The sequence below is a fragment of the Pistacia vera genome, unplaced genomic scaffold (genome assembly GCF_008641045.1).
Source record: "Pistacia vera cultivar Batoury unplaced genomic scaffold, PisVer_v2 Contig40, whole genome shotgun sequence".
NCBI lineage: Eukaryota > Viridiplantae > Streptophyta > Magnoliopsida > Sapindales > Anacardiaceae > Pistacia > Pistacia vera.
This window is the reverse complement of record NW_022196224.1, coordinates 1,577,246-1,601,372: the sequence shown is the minus strand read 5'-3', so window position 1 is coordinate 1,601,372 and position 24,127 is coordinate 1,577,246. Positions and strand designations below refer to the sequence as shown.

General features: G+C 34.4%; 1 protein-coding gene and 2 long non-coding RNA genes across 3 annotated transcripts in view; all 3 read left to right on the top strand.

Moving 5' to 3' along the window:
* The window catches only part of LOC116141584 (DNA repair protein RadA-like), a 58,554-nt gene that overhangs the window by 5,805 nt on the left and 28,622 nt on the right, over positions 1-24,127 (top strand). The window lies entirely within an intron of this gene.
* LOC116141765 lies at positions 11,716-12,549 on the top strand. The gene is made up of 3 exons (XR_004129881.1): positions 11,716-11,993; positions 12,130-12,229; positions 12,309-12,549. It is a non-coding gene; the product is annotated as an uncharacterized LOC116141765 (long non-coding RNA).
* Positions 13,259-13,775, top strand: LOC116141764. The gene is made up of 3 exons (XR_004129880.1): positions 13,259-13,418; positions 13,510-13,577; positions 13,686-13,775. It is a non-coding gene; the product is annotated as an uncharacterized LOC116141764 (long non-coding RNA).

Below are 24,127 nucleotides of genomic sequence, written 5' to 3'. Positions count from 1 at the left end.
GCCTCGTGTTCTCGAGCACATTGTTGATGCTGTCTTATATATGGAAGTTTGTACCTTAAAACAAAATTCTTTTCTTTGTCGTTTATTTTATAGGCTACCGTGAATGCAATTTTTTGTATTGGCTCCATGATCCATCTACATAAATGACAGATCTTTTTTCCTTAAAAGAGATTTTTGAATATTAATGAAAGGGAATGGGTATAATTGTTGTCATCCCTCTGCTTTTAAGAATTGTTTATTTTTTATTGATGCCTTTCATTCTAGTTGTTTACTGATTGCCAGGAAGTCCTTATTTTATGAACCATACTTTTCTCAATGCCATGAAAAAACTCTCTGATTGTTTGTGTTTTGAATGCTAATCTTAGGGTGAGAAGTGCTCAACTTATCGTTTGCTTCGACCCGTGAAGAATCGTTTCGGGTCCACTGATGAGGTATGTAATGATTTATAGATGATGGCAGTTCGAACAGGTGCTAGTATATGCTTATAATTTATTAACATAACAAAGATGGAGTTTATTTTCTTACTCACTATGGAGAAAATATTATCTTATCGGCCATTGTTGAGGATTTATCTTTACTTTCAGCTTGGGGTATTTGAAATGTCTCAACTAGGACTGCAAGTTGTTTCAAACCCCAGTCAGATGTTTTTAAGGGAGCCGCACTCAGATTCTGATGTTTTAGCTGGACTTGCTGTTGTCTGTGTTATGATGTACTCGACATTCCTTATTGAAATTCAGGTGCTTACCATTTTTTTATAAATTGTTAGCTTTTTCCACATTTGCTTCTATTCTTTTTGATAACATGTTTTAGAGTGGCAAGTCCAATTTAATGAATATGGTAAACTGTTTAGTTTCCAGATCTATTATGTTATACTATTATATTAAGGATAATCAAACATTCTAAAAGGCTTATAATTGATGTACTTAAATAGTTATTAAACCTGTTTGTGTCACTAATGTTGTGCTTATTATTTTTTCCAATTTTTATTTTTTTTACCGATGATGTATTTATGCTACAGAGCTGCTGTTAGTATTCTTGGTGCTGTCTTTTAGTGTACTTCGGTGCGTTCTTTTTCGTGTAATTAGACTTGCAGAGTTAAAAGTAAAAAATTTGGATGTCTTTAAACCCCCAGCTGCAAAGGGTGTAATATCCATCTATGATAGTTTTACTTTGGGGTTGGAGAATTTTTTGATGGAATTTCTAAGTTGAGTGGGCTATGATGTCAGATTTTATGGTTACCATATGCCGTGTTGCCAATGTTTAGTATTCTTTTTGGCCACATAATAATTTGACATTTAGAACAGTGACTTGTTAAAATCTTTTGTGACTATAATTTCCTTACATGTACTCATCATTTCCTCATTCATTGAATGTTTGATCGACTTTCGGATTTTTGTAGGCTTTATGTGTGTCGGCTCAACAGTTTCAAGACATGTCAATGGTATCCAAGCAGCAGAGCTGACATGATTATTGCAGTAAGTACTAACTTAAGTTCTTTCATCACACATGCCATAGTTGTTGTGTTTCTCTTCCTATAGAAAAGTTGTTTTCTCTAAAAGTATGGTTGTGCTTGACTGTCTTTGCTGATTATGTATCTGCTGTCTAATAGTTCTTATCATATTAGCTATAGTTGTCAGATGTTTCTTTTATTCTTCTAGTTTTTTATTCATGGTCGTTGTCCATGTACCTTTTACTTAATTGTGTTTCTATAATGATGAGACTGCTGAGGGCTGTGTTTAGCGTATGATGACTAGACTTAAACTATTTCTAGTGTCCAGGCTAGGAGACCTATACTAATCGAAGAAGTTATTTTTGAGAATGTCTTACTGTTATTGAATTGTTCAGTACCAAAAAACCCCATTTAGTTCTAAGGAAGTATACAGGAAAAACATTTAACGCAATGTTTAACTATTTTCATACTTGGTTTAAATAGTAATAGTAAAAAGCATAAATTGGTGCAAGTTTGGTTCCCTGGTTACAAAAAAAAATATATTTTTTTTTCCTCTAAACATCATCTGTTCTATCCACAGCCGACAACTTATTTAGCTATCAATGTGTAGAGACTGCTTTCGACTTTTACAGAACACCCTGATTTGATTATCAAAACATGTTTACGTCATTTTCTGCTTTACCAGAGATTCTTTTGAATGAACACAATTTCTTTTCATGTGACTGAGTAAAAATATATCACTTTCATGACGTATAATACCGAAGCTTAGCATTCAAAACTTATACTAATCTTACAGCTATACAAATGGATACCAGAATTTAGAACGAAACTGTGCTCCATACATTCTTGAAAACATGTTTTTAGACAGCAAAATAAAAGGCGCTGCTAAATATACCTTATATTAAATTGATCCAATCAACAAAACCTAATTCCATCATATCCAGTATGGCATTCATTTTCAGGAAAGGGTATTCAGAATGTATTTCCATATTCCCTCATCCTTTTTAGGACAATTTAAAAGTTTAAGACTCATAGTTTAGGACTATTTTGTATGATGTTTACTTTTCCAAATTGATTTAAGTATTTTTACTTCTGTGTGACAAGTAATCTTTAGCATATTGCATTTGAAAGCATGCATCTAACAATTTCTCTCTGAATTACAGGTCTCATGAAGCAAGCTGGTCTGAAGCTTCAAAAAACGTAAGTTCCTTTACATACTATTTATCCTTTCATAAATATTTACTTATCACTATTTACTCTTTTCTCCCACAATTTCAAATGGGGCTTGTATCATATTAGGGTCTTCTATAATTCATTTTCTCCTTGTTTTTGATCTATATGTTGACCATGTGCAGGCATAAAATATTTTGAAATTGGTACTTCTGAATTGTTATACATACAATCATACATTCACTAGATGCATTGGCGATTTCATGTCTAAATATATGCATTTGTAAGCAATGAAATACCTAATGGACCCTTCATTGGCTGTACTTCATTTTGTGGATGCCTTAAGTTTTGTGGTTATAGTTATTTTCTAGTTACTGTATGCTGTTGTTTTTTACTTTTGTTTACTTATATTTGATTATTTTTTCTTTATATCTTCTACACCAGGCCATATTTCTAAATGTTTGTAGTGGGATGGCCCTGACGAGACTTCTGGGGATCTTGCTGTAGCAGCAGCAATTGTAGCAGGTATGTTTTTCAGTAGCTGGTCCATTGCTTACCTCTTCAACTAATTTTATTGTCTATCCTATATGGGTTATACATTTTCTCTTAATTTTCGATTTGTCTCACACATTATAATTATGACATGGAGATATCATACATTACTACCATGATTTATGCAAGTTTGTCTTGATTGATTTTTCTTTGACTCACGTTTCTGTGGTTCTCTAGTTTATGTTATGCTGCAGGCACTTTATTTTTCCTGAACAAATGAAAGCTAATCTTCTTCTCTTATTCAGTTTCTTGGAGTTCCCTATCCTAATGGCATTGCATTCATAGGCGAAATGTCTCAGTGGTGAGCTTCACATGGTGAGCACAAATCTAATCTCTAATTCAAAGTGATTTTCGACTACATTATTATATAAATACTTGCACAGTCAGGACTTGGCATATGCCTGCCTAGATTCTTGTTTCGTTTAACAAGTCTCTGTTTTCACAGTTTATGATTCTATTCCCTATTGCAATATTATAGGTACCGGAATGGAGAAAAGGGCGAGTAGGGCAAACTAGGGTATAGAAAATGTATAGTCCCAAAATCAGCTGAGAAATCTCTAGCAAGTATAGGCTTGGAGCAGATAAAAGTCATAGGCTGCGAGAATCTGAAAGAGGTCATCAACATTGTGTTTACAGCTCATTGACATTTAGTTGGAGATCATTCTCACACTTTTCTGTTCCTGGTATGTAGTAATGATTGTGTATATCTTGTATCAAACCCCTCAAGAAACTTGTATAAAATTAAGGTGTAAAATTGCTAATATAAGCTTGTTTTAGAAAATGCAAGGGTTTTCCTCTGTTTTAAAAGCTGGACCGGACCGGCCTCAACCGGTTAATCGTGAACCGGTCACTTATCCGTTCGAGCAACATTAAACCCGCTATTACGCAATAAACCGCTTTAACCCGGTAATGGACCGCATGAACAGTTTGAACAGCCGGTCCACTGGATCGCAAGGAAACCCGGCCAACTGAAAAACCAAAAAACCTTATTTCTCCCTGTCTCCCTTTGTGCTACGCAGTTTCTTCTTCCTCAATTCCTCTACGCGCAAAAACTCTGAAAAATTTGAATGAAATCGCAAAAACCCGAAAAAGATCACAAATCAAAACTCAATCTTGACGACGTTGCCAATCGCAACCATCCCTGGCTGAAATCGCAACTCCAGTCTCTGAAATCACGACACAGCGTTCCTCCCTCATCGGAAATTGACGCACTTGCTAGATTTGTTTCCTTATTTTGTTTTTTATCAATATTTTCCTGTTATGTAGTTAACGTTCTCAAATACTCCAAAAGGTCCCAAGTTTGATGTTTACTTGTGAGTTCCCAAATCTAAGCCCTCTTTCTCATGTTGGAGCTTGAATGATCTCCAAGGTGACATATTTTCTCTTCTTTATTCGTATCTCTACATGGGTTTTGATTCCAGTTGTGTTTTAAATTAGCAGCAATAAGTTTTTTGTATTTTTATTTATGTATTGCAACCTAGATTTCGTTTCATTGTAAGATCTAAGAGAACAAGCTTTTATTGCTTAATCAATTTCAAGACTTTCTTATGATGGATTGTAGAGGGTTTCATTTGTTAATCTGGGTTGTGTCAGTCTTGTTTTTAGCATGTTTTGGTTGTTGTCAATTTGCTCCCAAAGACAATTACGTCTAGACTGTAGATCAGTCACCAATACTACAGTGGATGGTCGTGTATTCATGGCTGATAAATTGCTTTCTCCTTCCACAATTATTTACCATACAAAGAGTATTAAATCAACAAAAACTAACAGAGACCCCAATCAAATAACATGAACCATCTTGTGCCTTTTCTTTTTCATGGGTATGAATTTAGTTCTTACTTAGTTGGATTGGATCCTTATTTGCTTTTATAGTGCACTCATATTATTATCCCTGCTATGTGATACTTTCTCTTCACATATTTGCTTTTATCTTTCATTTCGTACCCATCGGTTACTGAATTTAGTTTCTTCTTCAACAGGATGGAAAGGTTTCACAGCTTGAGCATGTTTTCATTCGGGGCAGCAAAGTCAGGTGTTATATCATATATACTATTTTGGTCGTAGTGATCAAGCTAACTGTGTTATAACTTGAGATATTTGGTCACCTGTTATCATATTGACTGAATTATTTTGAAAACAATACAAAATTTATACAGGTTTATGGTCATACCGGACATGTTAAAGAATGCTCCGTTCAATCTTAGATGCTGGAATCAAGGTATCCTTATAACTAAGTTAATTCTCCTGAATCACATTCTTGTATTATGATTTCGACCTAAAATGTTTCTAAAATCTTGAAGGGTAAGAGCTCATCAATTGGAGTTGGTAGGGGCAGGCTGTGGCAATGCGGCTAAAGTAAGTAGCTTTTTAATTTGTTATTATATATTTTTATATTCCATGACATACAATAACATTCTCAAATCAATTATTATAGGATGCAAAATTTGATAGAAGCCACATTCCAAATGCGTTGATATCAATATGAATGAGAAATTGGGTACTTTGGGGATACTTGTTGCTACATTTATACTAGTGATAAAGTTCCACTTTTTGTTTCAGTACCGAGTCAGCTATGAAATTAATGAACTTAAGAGATCTTTAATGCTTCTGTGCTTAAGCGATAGTGCAGCTGATCATGACTTACCTTTTCTATTTTATTAACAGCTGCAGCAGCTGGCCGTGGAGCAGCACCTGGTAGGGGTGTTGTCCCACCTGTTCGAAGGTAATCTTCCCTTGGAAAACTGTAGATCATAACCTTCTCTCTGGAGCATTTATGTCAACTACTGTAGGTCATCTGAGTAATGTCTTGAGTTTAGGATTCCTGCTTTTGAGGCCCTTAAAACTTAATGAAAAATGATGCTGCTATTCCTGCTTAAATTTGTTGAAAGAATGGGGCGGAAAAAGGGATATGTTACCTGGACTATCACAAGCTCAGTTTTTGTAATCTATTCAATATTACTAATTTGATCTTTTATGTGTTTGGAATTTGGACAGTTTCTATTGGTAATGTACCTTTTTATTACGACTAAGCATGTTGATATGGTCTCATCTCAGAACTGATCCATGAGCCTTTTTATGTGATATGATAGATGACCTCATTATGATGTGTGATGATATCACCAGTCCAACCGGGTCTCAACCGGTTGGACCGTTGAACCGTGACCCGAGCAGCAGAGCGGGTTGCCCTCCGGTCCGACTTTTAAAACAATGGCGTTTTCGTGAATTTCTGTCTATACATATACTCCCTGTATAGAGAAATTGTGAGAAAAATGTAAATTCTCTTTTTGTCTTTATAATTATTTTCGTATTCTGCTTAATGCATTGCATTTGGGGAATTATCTGTGCTCATTGAGCTTTCTTTTCTGTTTAAACTTTCCCATTTTGAGAAGAGTAGTAAAGGGTCTGTATATTTTCCAAATTTTGTAAGAACTTTAAACAAATATCCACAGATTTATATTGTGAAGAATCTGCTTTTCTTAATATTCTGCAATTACTCGCTCTTCACTCATTCTTCCGAATCCTGTTTTATGAATTACAAGTAAAACAAGCAATGGAATTGTAAAAGCAGTGGCACATATAGTTTGCTTGAAAGAAATTCCATGTCTGTACAGAAAGGAAAAACAATCGGAATAGCTTTGAAAAAACTTCACGTAAACCTAAACCAGCATCAAGGCAAGGTATCACTTTTCCCGGTAGGTTAAATATTCCTTTGCTTTCGTGCGTTATAAATATTGAAAGAAAGGATCGAATTTTCACAACACAAACACATTTGAAAACTGAATTTCTCGTATTTTTCCCTTTCAATTACTGTCTCTCATTCTCAATATGGCTGAGGCAATTGTTTCCGCAGTCTTGGAGCAGTTGACTTCAATCATTAAAGAAAAGATACAACAAGAGGTGAGGCTGGTTGCGGGAGTCAGCAAAGAAGTAAAAAAGCTCACCAACAATCTTCAAATCATTCAAGCTGTGCTGGTTGATGCAGAGCAAAGACAAGTGAAGGAGATCGCTGTGAGACTCTGGTTGGATAAGCTCAAAGACACATCCTATGACATGGAAGATGTGTTGGATGAATGGAACACCGCAATTCTCAAACTGCAAATCGAGGGAGTTGATGAAGATATGCATGCTCCTAAGAAGAAGGTGTGCTTTCTCTTCCCATCTGTTTGCTTTAGTTTCAAACAAGTTGGTTTACGTTGTGATATTGCTATCAAGATAAGAGAAATAAATGAAAATATGACTGATATTGTGAAAATGAAAGATACTTTTAATTTTAATGTGATTAAGAGTGTCGAGAAAATAGAGCAAGTGCCAAGTACGTCTTTAATTGATGAGTCTGAGATATGTGGTCGAGTGGAGGATAAAAGTAGTTTGGTAAGCAAATTGTTGGGTGAGAGTTATGACAATGACCTCCATATCATCTCAATTGTAGGGATGAGAGGCATTGGCAAGACAACTCTTGCCCAAGTTGCCTACAATGATGATGAGGTGATGAAAAAATTCAATAAAAGAATATGGGTGTGTGTATCAGATCCTTTTGATGAGTATAGGATTGCAAAGGCTATCATTGAAGGTCTAAAAGGTTATGCTTCTACTTTAGTAGAATTCAATTCTCTTATGCAAAAAATTCATGAATCTATTAGGGGAAAGAAATTTCTTCTTGTATTAGATGATGTGTGGACAGAAGATTACAATAAGTGGGAACCATTTTATCATTGTCTAAAACATGGTTCCCATGGAAGTAAAATTTTGATTACCACACGTAAAGAAACAGTTGCACGTATGACGAAATCAATTGATATCATCAACGTCAAGACATTGTCTGAAAAGGGTTCTTGGCTTTTGTTTAAGCGACTAGCATTTTTTCGTAGGTCTTCTGGGGAGTGTGAAATTTTAGAAGAAATTGGTAGGAAAATTGCCAGCAAGTGCAAGGGATTGCCTCTTGCTGCAAAGACTATGGGGAGTCTCTTGTACTTGAAAAAAACTAGAGAAGAGTGGCAACATATCTTAGATAGTGAAATATGGAAATTAGACGAGTTTGAGAAAGGTTTTTTACCTCCATTGTTATTAAGCTATAACGATTTGCCCTCCGCAATAAGGCGTTGTTTCTCTTTTTGTGCCTTTTTTCCCAAAGACTACAAAATAGAAAAAGACGAACTAATTAAATTATGGATGGCTCAAGGCTATCTTGGATTTGGAAAACATGAAGAGTTGGAAATAATTGGTCAAGATTATTTCAACAACTTAGCCTCACGGTCTTTCTTCCAAGAGTTTGTAAAAGACCTTAATGAAAATATCATACAATGTAAGATGCATGATATAGTGCATGACTTTGCTCAATTTCTCAATAGAAATGAATGCTTTAGTGTAGAAATCCATAGTCATGAAGAGTCATTGATAAACCATTTTGATCCAGAGAAAGTTCGTCATTTAATGTTGACAGTTAGCGGAGAGGCTTCATTGCCCATCTCCATTTGTAGTATCAAAAGGTTGCGTAGTCTCGTAATTAGTTGTGGAGATTTTTCCTATTCATTGCCTAATGATATTCTATCAAAGTTATTTGGTGAACTGAAATGTTTAAGGGCATTGTGTTTTGATTTCCGTCGTTCACCTATGAGTGAGATTCCAGAAGAGATTGGAAAATTTATCCATTTGCGATATCTTAAACTGAAGGGTCTTACGGGTTTAGAACAACTACCAGAAACTCTGTGCGGATTGTATAATCTACAAAATTTAGACCTTAGTTATTGTAGAGATTTGATGGAACCACCTCAAGGGCTGGGGAAGTTGATAAACTTGAGGCAATTGTTAAATAAGTATACTGAGTCACTAAGATATATGCCAATAGGATTTGAGAGATTAAGTTGTCTACGAACATTAAGTGAATTCACTTTAAGTGGAGGTGATAATAGCAAAGCATGTAATCTTGATTGTTTGAAAGATTTGAATCATCTTGCAGGGGAACTTACCGTAAGAGCGTTGAGTAATTTGAACAATTGGAGTGAGACTAAGAGAATAGAAGGGCTTACTAACAAGAAAAAACTCTCTACTTTGATACTAAAATTCGATAAGCCTACAGAATGGGAGACAATAAGTAAGAATGATGAAGTAGTTCTTGAAGCCTTACAACCACCTCCAAATTTAGAGACTTTAAGTATATGGTATTTCAGAGGCATCACGATTTCCCCTGACTGGATGATGTCACTAACCAAATTGAGGGTGTTAAGTCTATGGAATTTCAAACATTGTAAACATTTACCTCCTTTGGGAAAATTGCCGTCCCTTGAATCTCTGTCTCTAATTTTCATGTTCAGTTTGAAAAGATTGGGAAATGAATTTTGGGGAATAGATAGTGATGCCACATCTTCATCAGTCATTCTCTTCCCTAAATTGAAATTTCTTGAATTTACGGATGCGAGAGAATGGGAAGAATGGGATTGCAGGATTGAAGAGAAGGGAGAGGAAGAAGAAAATATTACAATCATGCCATGTCTTGCTTCCTTGCATTTGTCAGGCTGCTACAAGTTGAAGGCAATACCAGATCAGCTTCTTCAAAGGACCACACTGAAGGAATTGGAAATCTGGCAATGCCCTATTCTAGAAGAACGATGCAAAGAGGGAACAGGAGACTACTGGCCCAAAATTTCTCTCATTCCAGAGTTGAAAATTTGAGGCCCTCTTTAAGTTTGCAAAGGGCAGCAAACCGTTGATTAACAGGTGATTTCTTCTTTCACTCCATATATTTTTTAAAATTTTATATTTAATTCAAAAAGTACTCTCCGTTTGGTATACTTTTTTGAAGAGTATTATATTATGAATAGGATATGATAGGATTCTGAGAATGTATTTATCACATTTTTTGAAAACAGTAGATTTTTTAATCTCTTATATTTGTTAATTTAGCTAAACACCCCATACATTTAGTTTATAAATTAATAAAAACACTCACACCCACCCAAGTAATTGTCGGCAGCCGGCCACCACCACCGGGCGGTGGCCAGAAGTCTCCGGAATGGTGCATGACCGACTGGATCTGGCCGGTTATACATTGATCTAGCCGTTTTCAGCCAGATCTACCATGGATTTGGCCGTTTACATGGTAGATCTAGTTGGAAACGGCTAGATCGGCACATGATCGGCTAGATCCAGTCGGTCGTGTGCAATTCCGAAGACTTTCGATGACATCCACCATAGACCTGACCGGAAATGTCCAGATCGGCTCACGACCGACTAGATCTAATCGGTCGTGCGCCATTTCGACGGCTTCCGGCCACCGTTTATAATCGGTCGTGCGACGATCTGGATGACTTCCGGCCACCGTTTAGTAGTGGTGACAATTAGTTGGGTGGATGGGAGTGTTTTTTGTTAATTTATAAACTTTTGTTGAGAAAATAATTGTTAAATATTTTGAGTTGAATAAAATAAAATTAGATTTAAAAAAATATTAAAACAAACACGTTTTTCATTTTTTAGGATGAGATAATAGAATAGAATAGGATTGAAAAGTTAAACAAAATGAGGGGGTGGGGGGTATAATATTTAAGATCAAGACATCAGTTTTAAATCTTTTGATAATTTTATGTTATGCCTCTGTAATTTCTGTTCCTCCATTCTAATTAGTTGTCGTAATTAACATTTTAGATCATAATATACATTACTTTGTCTAAAATATGCAAAGGAATTTTTAATCATTTGAATTTATTTCTTCTAAAATGTCAATTTTCTTTTTACGCTCTTATTTCTATCTCAATTTTCCTGATGATACGGTCTTTGGGAAGTTTGACAGTTATCTGTCGGGCTCCCTTCTCTTTAATCAGGCAAAACAATTAATGGCTCCAAAGATTTTCAGGCTGTGTAAAACACTTACAATTGTCCAGTAATCCGAATCAAACTTCAACTTTGAAATGTGTAAAAACAATAAATCAAATTGGTTGAGTAAGATTCTGCCATACTTATAATTTTTACTTGCAATTATCTCTGTACTTGTAGTAGAATCTTTTGGCCTAAACTTGTTCAAACTTTGACTTCATAAAATTTTGCTCAAGTGACCTTACTTTCTGTCTAGAATATGGTTAAATGTTGAATATCAGCCGCTATTTGTAGAGGCATAAGCAGAAATTTGTCCCATCAAATCAAATTCTTCAAAAATCTGGTATTGGCAGTATCAATATTTTCTTGTACGATTTATGTCTGATGTTGAAATTTGGAGCACGAAACCAGTTGATTGGCCATTGGCATTTTATGTAGTCTTTCATCCTTCATTTTAAACCCACATAACACTGAAATAATTAATGTTACAGGGGCAGGTTCATTTCAGAGGAACATAAATTTATATCTCATAGTGGATCGTAGTAGATTGTCACCAACAAGAGAAGAAAGAGGATTTGCAATAACATTTTTCATTTCTGTTACTTGTGTCAGCGATGGTAGGGTTTTCTTTGAAAGCTCTCTGTTTTATTTCGATTTTCCTAGAGACAAGGTCTTTGGAAAGGTTGATAATCCCAAAATAATATGTTTTTTTTTTTGTCTTCCTCTGTCAGGTAGAGGGAAGAAAAAATTTCAGAAGCAGAGCATATTTCTACAACCAAACTTGGAGCTTTGAAATTTAATTGATTTTCTGTTGTTGGCTTATTCGTACGGCGAATCCTGTATGCAGCTTGGTAGATAACTTCTCCATTTACATTAAATCACTCAGCAAATGAAGTTTGCATATGCTTTTATTACATGTTGCCTCAGAGCTATACTGGGCCACTTTCTCCGGAGGACAACATTGAAGAGGTTAGTGAAACTTGAATTTCCTGCTATGGAAGAAAGTTACAAATAGGTAATTTTTTGTCCTCCTTGTTTATTTGTTATTCGTAATCTAAATAACAGATTGAATAAAATTATGCATGTTGTCTGGAATGAGCAACAAAACTTATTGACTTTTAAAATTTTTTTTTTCTATTTTGGAATTTTAGATTCAAAACTGAAATTCTACAAGGCAAGATGATGAATTTACGATTCTCCCTGCATAGGCATGCGAGGATTTTCTTCAGAATTCATACTTGATTTTTAAATGTAAACTTATGCCTCTGTTATTTTATATAGTATTTAACTTAATCATGTTATGCTTCACTCTCATGAAATAATGTTACAGGGCTGGGCAGTAGATTTATTTCTGAGGCACATAAATTTAGTTATCGAAGTGGCTTTAATGCTTTGTGGTCTACAAGAGTGAGAATGTGACCAGCTAGAGAAGAGAAGAAGATTGCAACATATTTTTCTCTTTATCACTCGTCTGAGTTTTGGTTTGACTTTCCATATAAGCTCTCTGTTATATTTTATTTTTCTGGAGATAGTGTTGTTCGGAAGTTTGACAATCATCCCAATATAACATCCTCAGCTTTCTTCCAGGTTGAATAATTTAAGCCTGGAAAAGAATCCCAAAATTGTGTATTGTTGAGAACGGTACCCTGAAGACAAATTAATTAGTTATCCTTGGTAACTTTTCTCTATTCTTTCATTTATTTGTCTTCAATTAAAAAAGCATAACACTGAAACTTTTACCCCGGTTATGTTGTGTTTTTTTACATGCAGATATTGATTTGCTACTAAGGCTAAATATGCTGATAATTATCTGTAATGGACTCAAATGGTGTGCCTGCAGCAAAGATCAATTTGTTAGTTCAGCTTGGTCACAGGTCTGTATTTTTTCTCATTTTTTTATGTTCCATTCATGAAGTGTATCATAGAACTTTTTGACTGTCATACAGTTATACTTTCTTTTAATATGCGGAATTCATTTCTCACACATGCTACCTATTCTGAGAATTTAAAGCTCTATAACCAATCAGCAGATCGATAAAGTACTGAAGACCAAAGCTATGAAGAAATTGGCGTTATCTATCAAAGCTATCTCATGTATGTGATTTTCAATTGTTGAGACAGCATAATATATTTCTTACTAGGAAAACTTGATTCGGATATTTTGATTTTAATGCAGCGAAGCTATTTTAGCATGTCATGGAATATTTTCTTGAAGAATCAAGGTCAGAAGATGGTGTGTAACAGAAGCTTGGAAGAACGTACGAGGTTCTCTACATCAAGTTTCTCCACCTAAAGTACATTAAAAAAAAATTCTTTTCTTCTAGCTTATCGAAACCAACATGAATTTCCATCTACAGAACATTGTTTCACACGGGAGAAAATTGACAGAGGCCAATCATCCTCGACGTATCCGTATAATCTCCATCAATACCTCTTAGAGGTCAGAGTCTTAGTTCTCAAAAAATAATTAGCTATTTTTTAATGTTTAAGAGCTATTTTGTTTATTAAGGAATGTTACTTTCTATTCACAGGAATGACAAGTCATTGTTACATTGATCGAGGATGATCCAGCTAATAAATTGATGATTGGTCACAAATGGTTAGTTATACTTTTTCAATGCCCTCTGTTTTTCTTCATTTATTGATGGTTGTTAGAAAGCAAATCATTCCATTGTGTGACTGGTTTTGTTATTTCTTTAAAATGCAGAAGTAATCCACTAATCATGCTACCACGGCAAGCTAGTATATATATATATAAGCTCCGTTACTGATTAGCAGAGGAAATGTTCAGTGGCAGAAACTTCGGTGAGGATTGCAGAATATTTTGTCAAACCTATGCTATATGTGTGCACAACAATTGTGTGTATGCACAGTGCATGCTCATGTCAAGTGTGTGCACAACAGTATTGTGCTCCCACACTCGTATCAGACATCTTGATCACAATTGCTGATCAAGATTGTGAGCACACTGCTTTTCTATGCTAACATCACATGTCTGACTCAACTTGGCACAAGTTATGTTTTTGTCCAAACAACTAAGATATTTATTCCCATCTTTTGAGCTGTCATAAGGACCACATACATGTGTCACAATATCCTCTTATGGTCCAGGGAAAAATCATGTTTTTTCCTGATTTGGTTGTGGTCCTAAAATAAAGGTGGAATCATTTCCTCATTTGGACAATCATGAATCAGCCTTTGTTTGCTGACATGACACAAATTGTTGAGCAAGAAAAATCCATTATATTATCTTCCTTTTAGCGTATTTTGAACTAATCTTTGATTTTATACTTGCTTGTGCTCTGAAATTTTCATCCTTGTTGAATGGTGACTAGAACTTGGTTCCATTGTTGATGCTGGAGCATGGCTTTTGGCATGTGAAGCTTAGGTGGAGCTCAAGTGTTCTTCGTGTGTGTTCCCAACGTGAAGAGATCTTTGGAGCGACAAGACATTAGAGATTCAGAAGGTGGCATTTAGTGTAATTAGAATATGAAGTTCTCTTTGCTGTAGCTAAAATCAATTTTGAACTATATCTTGTAATGTTAGTTGTTTAGTAGATTTGCTTCGATCTGGACAAGGTCCCATGGATGTAGGCTAAGAGTAGTTTTAGCCGAACCATGTATATGCTCGTGTGCTTTATATTTACTGCTTATGGATGTTGATTTATGTCTTAACTTGATAACCATTAATCAACTTGGTAAAGACTTCCGCTGCCCTTTAAGAAATGGGTATCCTAACGTTAAGTAGAGTTCACCATGTGAAACCCCGTTTTTAATCCTAATACATATTAAATATTCTGTGTGATTTTATTTTTATGGAAGGGGATTTCTGTTAGTTTTTAAAGTTTTATTGGGAATGAAATTTGCAAGAAAAGGAAGCTGTGGTTTGCATGTAACAAGGGCAAATCTGGAGGTTTATTGAAAGAAAAGCTGATGTGGTAGGGTTTAGCGGGATTACCGTAATCTAGGAGCAGAAGCATAAATTTAGAAAGATTAAAATATAAAAAAGAAAGAGAAGGGGCTGATTTTGGCCCAAAAATGAAGAAGAAGAAAGATGAGAGAAGAAAACCGAGAGAAAGAAAAAAAGAGAAAGGAGAGAGAGAGAAGAGAAGAAAGAGTGATAGAGTGAGAGAGGAAGAGAAGAAAGAAGAAGAAGGAAGAAGGGAAAAACAAAAAAATTGAGAGCGGTGTTTGCTTTTGTCTTTTAGTAAGCATGCATGTGATTGACGATGGATCTCTTCTCCTTTCTTAAATTTAGACCTTGGCTTAGATTAATTTCTTGTCTTTGGGCGTTAGGTGTGGAGGAAGGGAATCTTGAGGTTGTCTTTGCACTTTCGGCTTAGCCTCAAAATGGTGATGGACTAGGCAAAAAAAAAAAAAAAAAAAAAAAAAAAAAAAAAAAAAAAACTCTTTTAAAACTCGATCCCTGTTTGCATGTAAAGCGTTGATTTCTATTATAGTGTTGATCCAAATTTGGTGTAATCTTGTTAAATCTGCCTTGCATGTGTCGGCTGAGCTGACTTTGAAGTTTGCATGTCCAGTTTCGATTCAGCACCATGTCTTGATGAAATCTGGAATTTATTGAGTGGAAAATGCATTAAATCCTTTTCTAAAGTTTGCATTTTTTCAAATTGCAGTTACTTGATGTTTATTGTTTCAGGCATTTAAAAGTTATGTTTAAATTGATTATTTGGAATATTGTTTGTACCATGAGATGAGTTGTGGATGTTGTTGATTAAAGAGTAGATGGAGAAAGGTTATAAAATGGGCAGAATTAGAAATGCTGAACTTGGCATGCATGTGTGCATTTTATGCATATACATAATGTTTGTGAATAGAAAAGAAATTATGGGAAATTGTATGCTGGATATGGTGGCTGACTATTGTGGTTAACTGAAATTTGAGATTTAATGCTCGTTTATATGGGTAGAGCAGTATGTTGACCTAAAGAACCAAGAGTTATTAAGTATGTTTTTGGTTATAAAAAGTTATGCTGTGAAATTCTGACGCCCAAGCTTCTGAAAATTTTATATATGTTCGGTTTGTAAATGAAGCTAAATTTCAGATATTTTGTTTAGACTTATTAGAGATTGGTTGAAAATTGATTTCACCCCAAAATTCGAAGTATGGATTTTTTTAATGAATTTTGAATTCTGCTATGAAATTCTGGAATTTCATGTTCTGTAAAGCATGCATTTTTCAGAACTGAAATAATGCACTTATACTTATCCAAATTGAGTGATTTTAAATTCTGGTGAATCCTAATGTGTTTAGTTTATTCTGGAGAGTTTCACGAGGTTTAATTAAGGGCTGAATTGTTATGAATTTTACAAGTCAGTAACCTCAATTCTGGAAACAGTTGGCAGATTTAAATGAGTTGAAAGAAAATTTGTTTTAAATAGTTATTGATCTGAAAGAACTTGAAAATATTACGGGATCACATATATTGTCTTGAATGGCCCATTGAAATTATAGCTTGATTTGGTGAGTGGATTAAACCAAATCTTCTTCCAAATCCTTAAATCCATGCTTGCATGTTAACTTGTGATTTTATTTTAAATGTTTTGATGAAGTTTGGTATATATCTTACGAGTGTCGGACATTGCTATGGTAATGTGATGTTGAAAGTAATTTTTAATCTGGGTTAAACTGTCATTTTAAAACATGTTTGGAAATTTTCAATTTCACCCCTGGATGTGATTTTTGAATGTTATGTCATTTATGCATGATTTATAAGCACATTGTGGTATGTTCTTGACTTATATATGTACTTCAGATTAACATGAGTTCATGATCAAATGATCAAATGAGAGTTCAGTGATTTGATAATATACAAATGAGAAAATGAAAAGGGTTTATTTGTCAGTTTTGAGGCATGTTCATAAATCTATTTTTCCACCTTGGGCATAAATATCATATTTTTCAAGCAAACTATGCACTTTCACGAGAATATTTTAGACTATATATAAGAATTAAGTGGTTTTCAAACCACCCATACGAAGTACCCATTCCCCAGAGACAGATTTTTGGCTGCCCGAGTGACGTAGGATCCCGCCGGGTATGACAGTTTCAGATTTTGGCTCTGCGCATGCGTATGACAGATTTTATTGGCTCTGCCGTCGTTGAGCGTGGTCCGCCGGTATGACAGATTTTGTTGGCTCTGCTTGGGCGTTGAGTGGTCCGCCAGGTATGACAGATTTTATTGCTCTGCCTGGGCGTTGAGTGGTCCGCCAGGTATGACAGTTTTCAGTAGCTCTGCCCCGCGATGATAGATCTTGCTGGGTATGACAGGTACATCCCTTGCTCTGCTTGCGTGCGAAGCCCCCAGGTAAGACGATTTCCCCGAGGGTACTAGTTGCGGTGAGAGTTTTCTGTATTAACATAATCAGTTTTAGAATGTTCAAAATCACATTAAATTTTTAGTATCACTATGAGTGATAGTCTCAATATGAGTTTTCAGAATATTATTAAGAGAGCTTTGAGTATTAGCCACAGTTTCGAAATAAGATATCAACGTATAATTTCAGTATCAGTAAAGCTACAATACCAATTTAAAGTTCAGTTATCAGCATAAAGTTTGCAGTATTCCAAAATCAGTTTATCAGTGCATAGTTTTCAGAAAATCAGTTTTTAATTTTATATCATCACAGCAGTTATAAATTTATGTTACCAATTTTGTTTTGTGAATCATGAGTGTTCATTGAATGATGGTTTGGAGTTTTTGCAGCATGACTAGTAGAGTTATTATTTTCATAATCATATGCATTCATGAGTGTGACATAGATGGTTCAGCATGCCTTACAGGAAATATTGTTCTCAGAAGCATAAGCACTTATAGTTATGTTTTAAGTTTCCAGAAAAAGAATTTTAAGCATTCAATGATGAGCTATAATTCAGAATTTGTTTTCAGCTTAAATGATGAGATTACAGTACTTAGAACAATTTTAGAAAACGAGTTATACATGCATACAGGAATGATTAGTTACTTCCATAACACGTTCATAGAATCATGTTGTTTTCAGGATTTCTTAAGAATTATTCATGCCATGACATTGTTGAAGAATGTTTTGCAAACTCTCCCCAATCCCCCACTCACTGAGTATTTCAGCTCACCCCTTTTTAGACCCTTTCCCCAGGTTCACAGGGAGTCGTGCTGAGGAGTGATTCCTCTCGAGGTTGGGCCCTTACGTCATCGACTCATCATGTGTGTAAAAATGTCTGCTTGTTACCGGTACCGAATTATGTTTTATCCTATGTTATCTCCTGGCTGATTATAAAAGAAGAATATCTGATACCATCCGTTTTTGGATTTTATTAACGTACAAGTTAGCTTCAGATTTTCAACATATAATATATATTATTATATAATATATATATTATATATTATATATATATATATAATATATATATCTTATGTGTTTAGCTTTCAAAACGAGTCCAAGCGATATTTTTATGAAAAACGTATTTAGAATACAGGTTTTAGATTCCCACACGGCACGTCTCGGCACCCGAGTCTCATAGGTGCGCCCGGAGCTATGGGGTAAGGAGGGTCGGAGTGGGCGGCGTGTCACACCAAGTCTAATGTAACATGTGGCTGATAAAACAAGTTGTCAATCTCAGGTTTTAACATTTGCTTGGTGAGCTTGCCATCTGCTTTAAGATTTCTATATCTGTTTTCATATCTTTTTTAGAAGCAGAACTCTTAAAAATATAGTAGGTGCATGGCTATTAGAAAAGTTTGCTTAAAAAAAAAAAATAACTTCTGAATAGTGAAAGGATTTGGTCATACATGTGATTAAATCATTCATGGAATTAATTTGTAATCTTATAAATAATGGTTGTATTTAATTTTAATGTTACAGTGTGCGCTTCTAAAGGATGAATTATTCAAGAGAAGCAAGTACCAACTCAACAAGCTCTAGCACCAGTTGGCTCTCACAAATGTAAATTTAGTTGATTGAAATTGAGCATTTTAAGTTTTTTTTTTTGTTGAAATTGGAGAGCCTATCCCACAATAACCCATTAGCTTATGCACATCTTGACTAACTCTCGAGAGAGGTTATCCCACAATAATCCACTGTTACGGCCCCCTAGGTAAATCATGGGCAAATGTGCTATCTTTATGTCCAACGGGAAATTAAACCTGTGACTGTGAGTTGAAGCCATGCACAATCTCCTTGGTTCGCCCCGACCATTGTGCTACCCATGGGTGGATAATATGTGTACTTGCTTTTAGAGACCCGTTAATTAGTTGTTTCTTTTGTGTTTTTGGTAGAGGAGCTTTCGCATAAGTAATTGTTACTTTATATAGTTATTTTCTCCTACAAACATCGTGATTTTATAGAATTCCGATCAGGTACTTTCCTGACTTTAGAATTTTGATGAATTTTTCATCACCTTAAGAATTAAGATGAATTTCGTTTTCAAATTTCTCCCCTAAAACTTAGATGCTTAAAAAAACTACACAAACAAGCGATGAAGACGAAAGAACTTCTTATAAACTTAAAATCAATTATGGGTCAAAAGTAAAACAAGAGAGGGTCAGTAGAGAGTATCTTCAATTTCAAAGTAGAAAATTATAGAATCAAGTACTTTCACTTAAGTCAATAACAATTTTTTAACCACTATTGGATGACCCAACGGTCAACTTGGACTCTTGGATATATTATTTAAAAGGTTATGAGTTTGATTCATCTGGATTACTAATAGGGCTGCCTACTGAGGGGATTTACCCAGCCCTCAACTTCAGGGCTATGAAAGATTTGAGATTAATTACTTTCTTTTGGCTCTGTTAATTATAGATCTTACAAGTATGCAAAGTTTACATAATTATAATTGCAATTAATTAAAATTATTTAAACAAAAGTTAAAGAACAATGGGGCATATGTTACATAATTACACAATTTATTTATAGCTATTAGTGATAATGTGATTCCATTCACACAAATCTATTACATATTTCTTGAATTATGGACTAATTAATTGTTAATATAATTGATTAATATATTAATCCCACAATATGTGCCAGTGGCATGCATGCTTTTGCTTTAATTAATATTATATGCTTATTTTTGAAAGAAAGGAAAGGTAGGCATAAAGTATGAAGGAAAATATCAAAGGGATTTTTGTTACTACATCATATCTGAAAACTGTATAAATTAATTTCCATAATACAAAACAAATAAACATGATTAAAACATAAAGAAATTCAATTGAATTAATGGTTAATAAATAGGGATGAATGATATACCAATAAAAGAGTAATATCATATCTATTTATACAAGAGTTTATACCAAACGAATAGATGTTATTATATATAAAAATTTAGTTGAATTGATAGTTAATAAATAGGGATGAATGATAGAACAATGAAAAAGTAATATCATATCAATTTATATAAGAATTTATTGGTGGTTATTTGAAAGCAAATCATTACATTGTGCAACTGGTTTTGTTATTTCTTTAAAATGCAGGAGAAATCTACTAGTCATGCTACCACGGCAAGCTAGTATATTTTTAAAAATTCTGTTACTAATTAGCAGAGGAAATGCTCAATGGCGGAAACTTCTTGAGGATTGCAGAATATTTTGTCAAAGTTATGCTGTATGTGTGCACAACAATTGTGTGTGTGCACAATGCATGCTTATGTCAAGTGTGTGCACAACAGTATTATGCTCACACACTCGCGTTAGACATCTTGGTCGCAACTGCTGATCACGATTGTGAGCACACTACTTTTCTATGCACAAGTGACGTTTTTGTCCAAACAACTAAAATATTTATTCCCATCTTTTGAGCTGTCATAAGGATCACCTATAGGTGTCACAATATTCTTTTGTGGTCCAGGGAAAAAATTATGTTTTTTCCTGATTTGGTTGTGGTCCTAAAATAAAGGTGGAATCATGTCCTCATTTGGACAATCATGAATCAGCCTTTGTTTGCTGACATGACACGAATTTTGAGCAAGAAAAATCTATTATATTATCTTCCTTCTTACGTATTTTGAACTAACCTTTGATATTATATTTGCTTGTGCTCTAAAATTTTCATCCTTGTTGAATGGTGGCTAGAACTTGGTTCCATTGTTGATGTTGAAGCATGGCTTTGGCATGTGAAGCTTGGGTGGAGCTCAAGTGTTCTTCGGGTGTGTTCCTAACGTGAAGAGATCTTTAGAGCAACAAGGCATTAGAGATTCAAATGGTGGCGTTTAGTGTAATTAGAATATGAAGTTCTTTTTACTGTAGCTAAAATCAACTTTGAACTATCTCTTGTAATGTTTGTTGTTTAGTGGATTTGCTTCGATCTGGACGAGGTCCCATGGATGTAGGCTAAGAGTGGTTTTAGCCGAACCATGTATATGCTCGTGTGATTTATATTTACTGCTTATGGATGTTGATTTATGTCTTAACTTGACAACCATTAATCAACTTGGTAAAAACTTCTGCTGCCCTTTAAGAAATGGGCATCCTAACGTTAACTAGAATTCACCAACTCTAATGTAAGAAAGAGAAAATGTGGCTGATAAAACAAGTTCTCAATCTCAGGTTTTAACATTTGCTTGGTGAGCTTTCCATCTGCTATAAGATTTCTAAATCTGTTTTCATATCTTTTTTAGAAGAACTCTTAAAAATATAGTAGGTGGGTGGCTATTAGAAAAGTTTGCTAAAAAATAAAAATAACTTCTGAGTAGTGAAAGGATTTGGTCATACATGTGATTAATTCAGTCATGGAATTAATTTGTAATCTTATAAATAATAGTTGTATTTAATTTTCATGTTACAGTGTGTGCTTCTAAAGGTGAATTATTCAAGAGAAGCAAGTCCCAACTCAACAAGCTCTAGCACCAGTTGGCTCTCACAAATGTAAATTTAGCTGATTAAAATTGAGCATTTTAAGAAATTTTTTTTTTTTTTTGGAAATTGGAGAGCCTATCCCACAATAACCCACTAGCTTACCCAAAAATAATATTATATGCTTATTTTTGAAAGAAAGGAAAGGTAGGCATAAAGGAAAATATCAAAGGAATTTTTATTATTACATCATATCTGAAAACTCTATAAATTAATTTCCATAATACAAAACAAATAAACATGATTAAAATATAAAGAAATTTAATTGAATTAATAGTTAATAAATAGGGATGAATGATATACCAATAAAAGAGTAATATCTTATCTATTTATACAAGAGTTTATACAAAACGAATAGACATTATTATATATAAAAATTTAGTTAAATTGATAGTTAATAAATAGGGATGAATGATATAACAATGAAAAAGTAATATCATATCAATTTATATACACATGTAATACAATACCATATGAAACCGTGTCAAACTTGATTGTTTAGTGGTTGTGTGACTTGTGATTGTTCACACAAAGAAAGAACAAAAAATTGAAAAGTTATTTATAAATAAAATATTTCTTGGATTCTTCCATGATGTATTTGTAGAAGGGAAAGGACTGAGGTATTCACCATCACATTGGATAATCTCAATTTCTCAGCTTTTTACGATTCAATTACTTTCTCTCATTCTGAACATGGCTGAGGCGATTTTGTTCCAATCATTCAAGAAAAAGATACTGCAAGAGGTGAGACACCCATGTTCTTCTTTTGAAATTTCTCGTCACCTCGTCATCATTGTATAGGCAGCACAAAACAAAGGGGCTTGATAGATTATTGGATTGCTGAAGGATTTTTGGATGAATAAGATTATTGGGCAGCACAAAACAAAGAGTACTACATCATTTGTGTTCTTCAACGATGACTATGTAAAAATGCATTACGTGATTCTTGATATGGCTTTGTCGATAGCATGTGAAATCGAGAAGGAGAACTTCTTGGTTCATACAGGTGAGGGGTTAATGAAGCAAAAACCATTGTTGAATGGGAAGGGATAAAAAGGTTATCATTGATGGAAAATAAAATTCCGCATCTATCTAATGCTCCTAGATGCCCTCAACTCCAAACTTTTTTTCTCAACAGAAATAAGTTAGGCAGCATCAGAAATTATTTTTTTTGAATTTATGCCTTCACTTCGAGTTTTGTGATCACTGCCAACAGGAATTCCAGCATTAGTTTCACTTCAGTATCTTGATGTATCAGGGACAGACATACAATTATTGCCGATAGAATTGAAAGCCTTGAAAAATCTTAAATGTTTGAACTTGGACTATACACTTTTTCTTAATAGAGTTCCACAGAATCTGATATCAAATTTGTAAGTGTTTTTGTCATCTTATAATCTTGTTTTGTGTCTTGCACAATCTTTAGGTTTGTTTGCCAATGTGACCAGTCTTTGTAAATGTGATCACCTTCATGTGTGTAGGCACTTCAGAGTCTGTGTGGTCACAGTGCGTCTGACGGATATTTTTCTATCATATGCACGACATGCACCGATTTTGTTTTAGGACAAATATGTTCCTTGTTGATATTTTGTTGTGGTACTTTTCCACTTGTCCTCCTCTTATTCATTGTGTAAGAAAAGTTACCTTGCTTTTTGCGTGGTCCCAAAGCTTTTTTGTAAAAAGAAAAACACAAAAGTTAAACTTTAACTTTTTTGTCCCCTTACTCATTACGCCTTAAACTCTATTATAGTAACAAATAGGGTTATTAACAAAGCTGATTTCAATCAAAGTAATGAATGAGCAAATCAACAATCAACTTATGCAAAGTAATAAACAATCAAGTAAAATTAGAGATGAATTGAAACATGAAAGAACTAAATGAGAAATTGACATAGAGGGATTTATAGTGGTTCGGCTAAGGCAGCCTACATCCACTCTTCAAGGCACACATTAGGGTATTTCATTCATCATAAGAACAAGATTACAGAGAAATTAAAGACAAGCAACTACAAGAAGGAACACATCCAATAAACCTCACACTCTATGTTCTTCACACACATATCGGTCTGGATTTATACACAGATAGACTCTGTTGATCAATCACTAGCTATACAACAAGATTTGATAATGCACTATAATCTTCTTCAATAATCGAGACCTGGGGTTGAAACAATCGAGAGAGAAGTGAGTTGTGAATGGGCAAGGTGGTTACAGTGAAATAAGGATCAAGTACCACAATAGGGCACTTAAGCTAAAGTCCAAAATGACACCACATAGGCTAGAAGAAACAATTCTTCA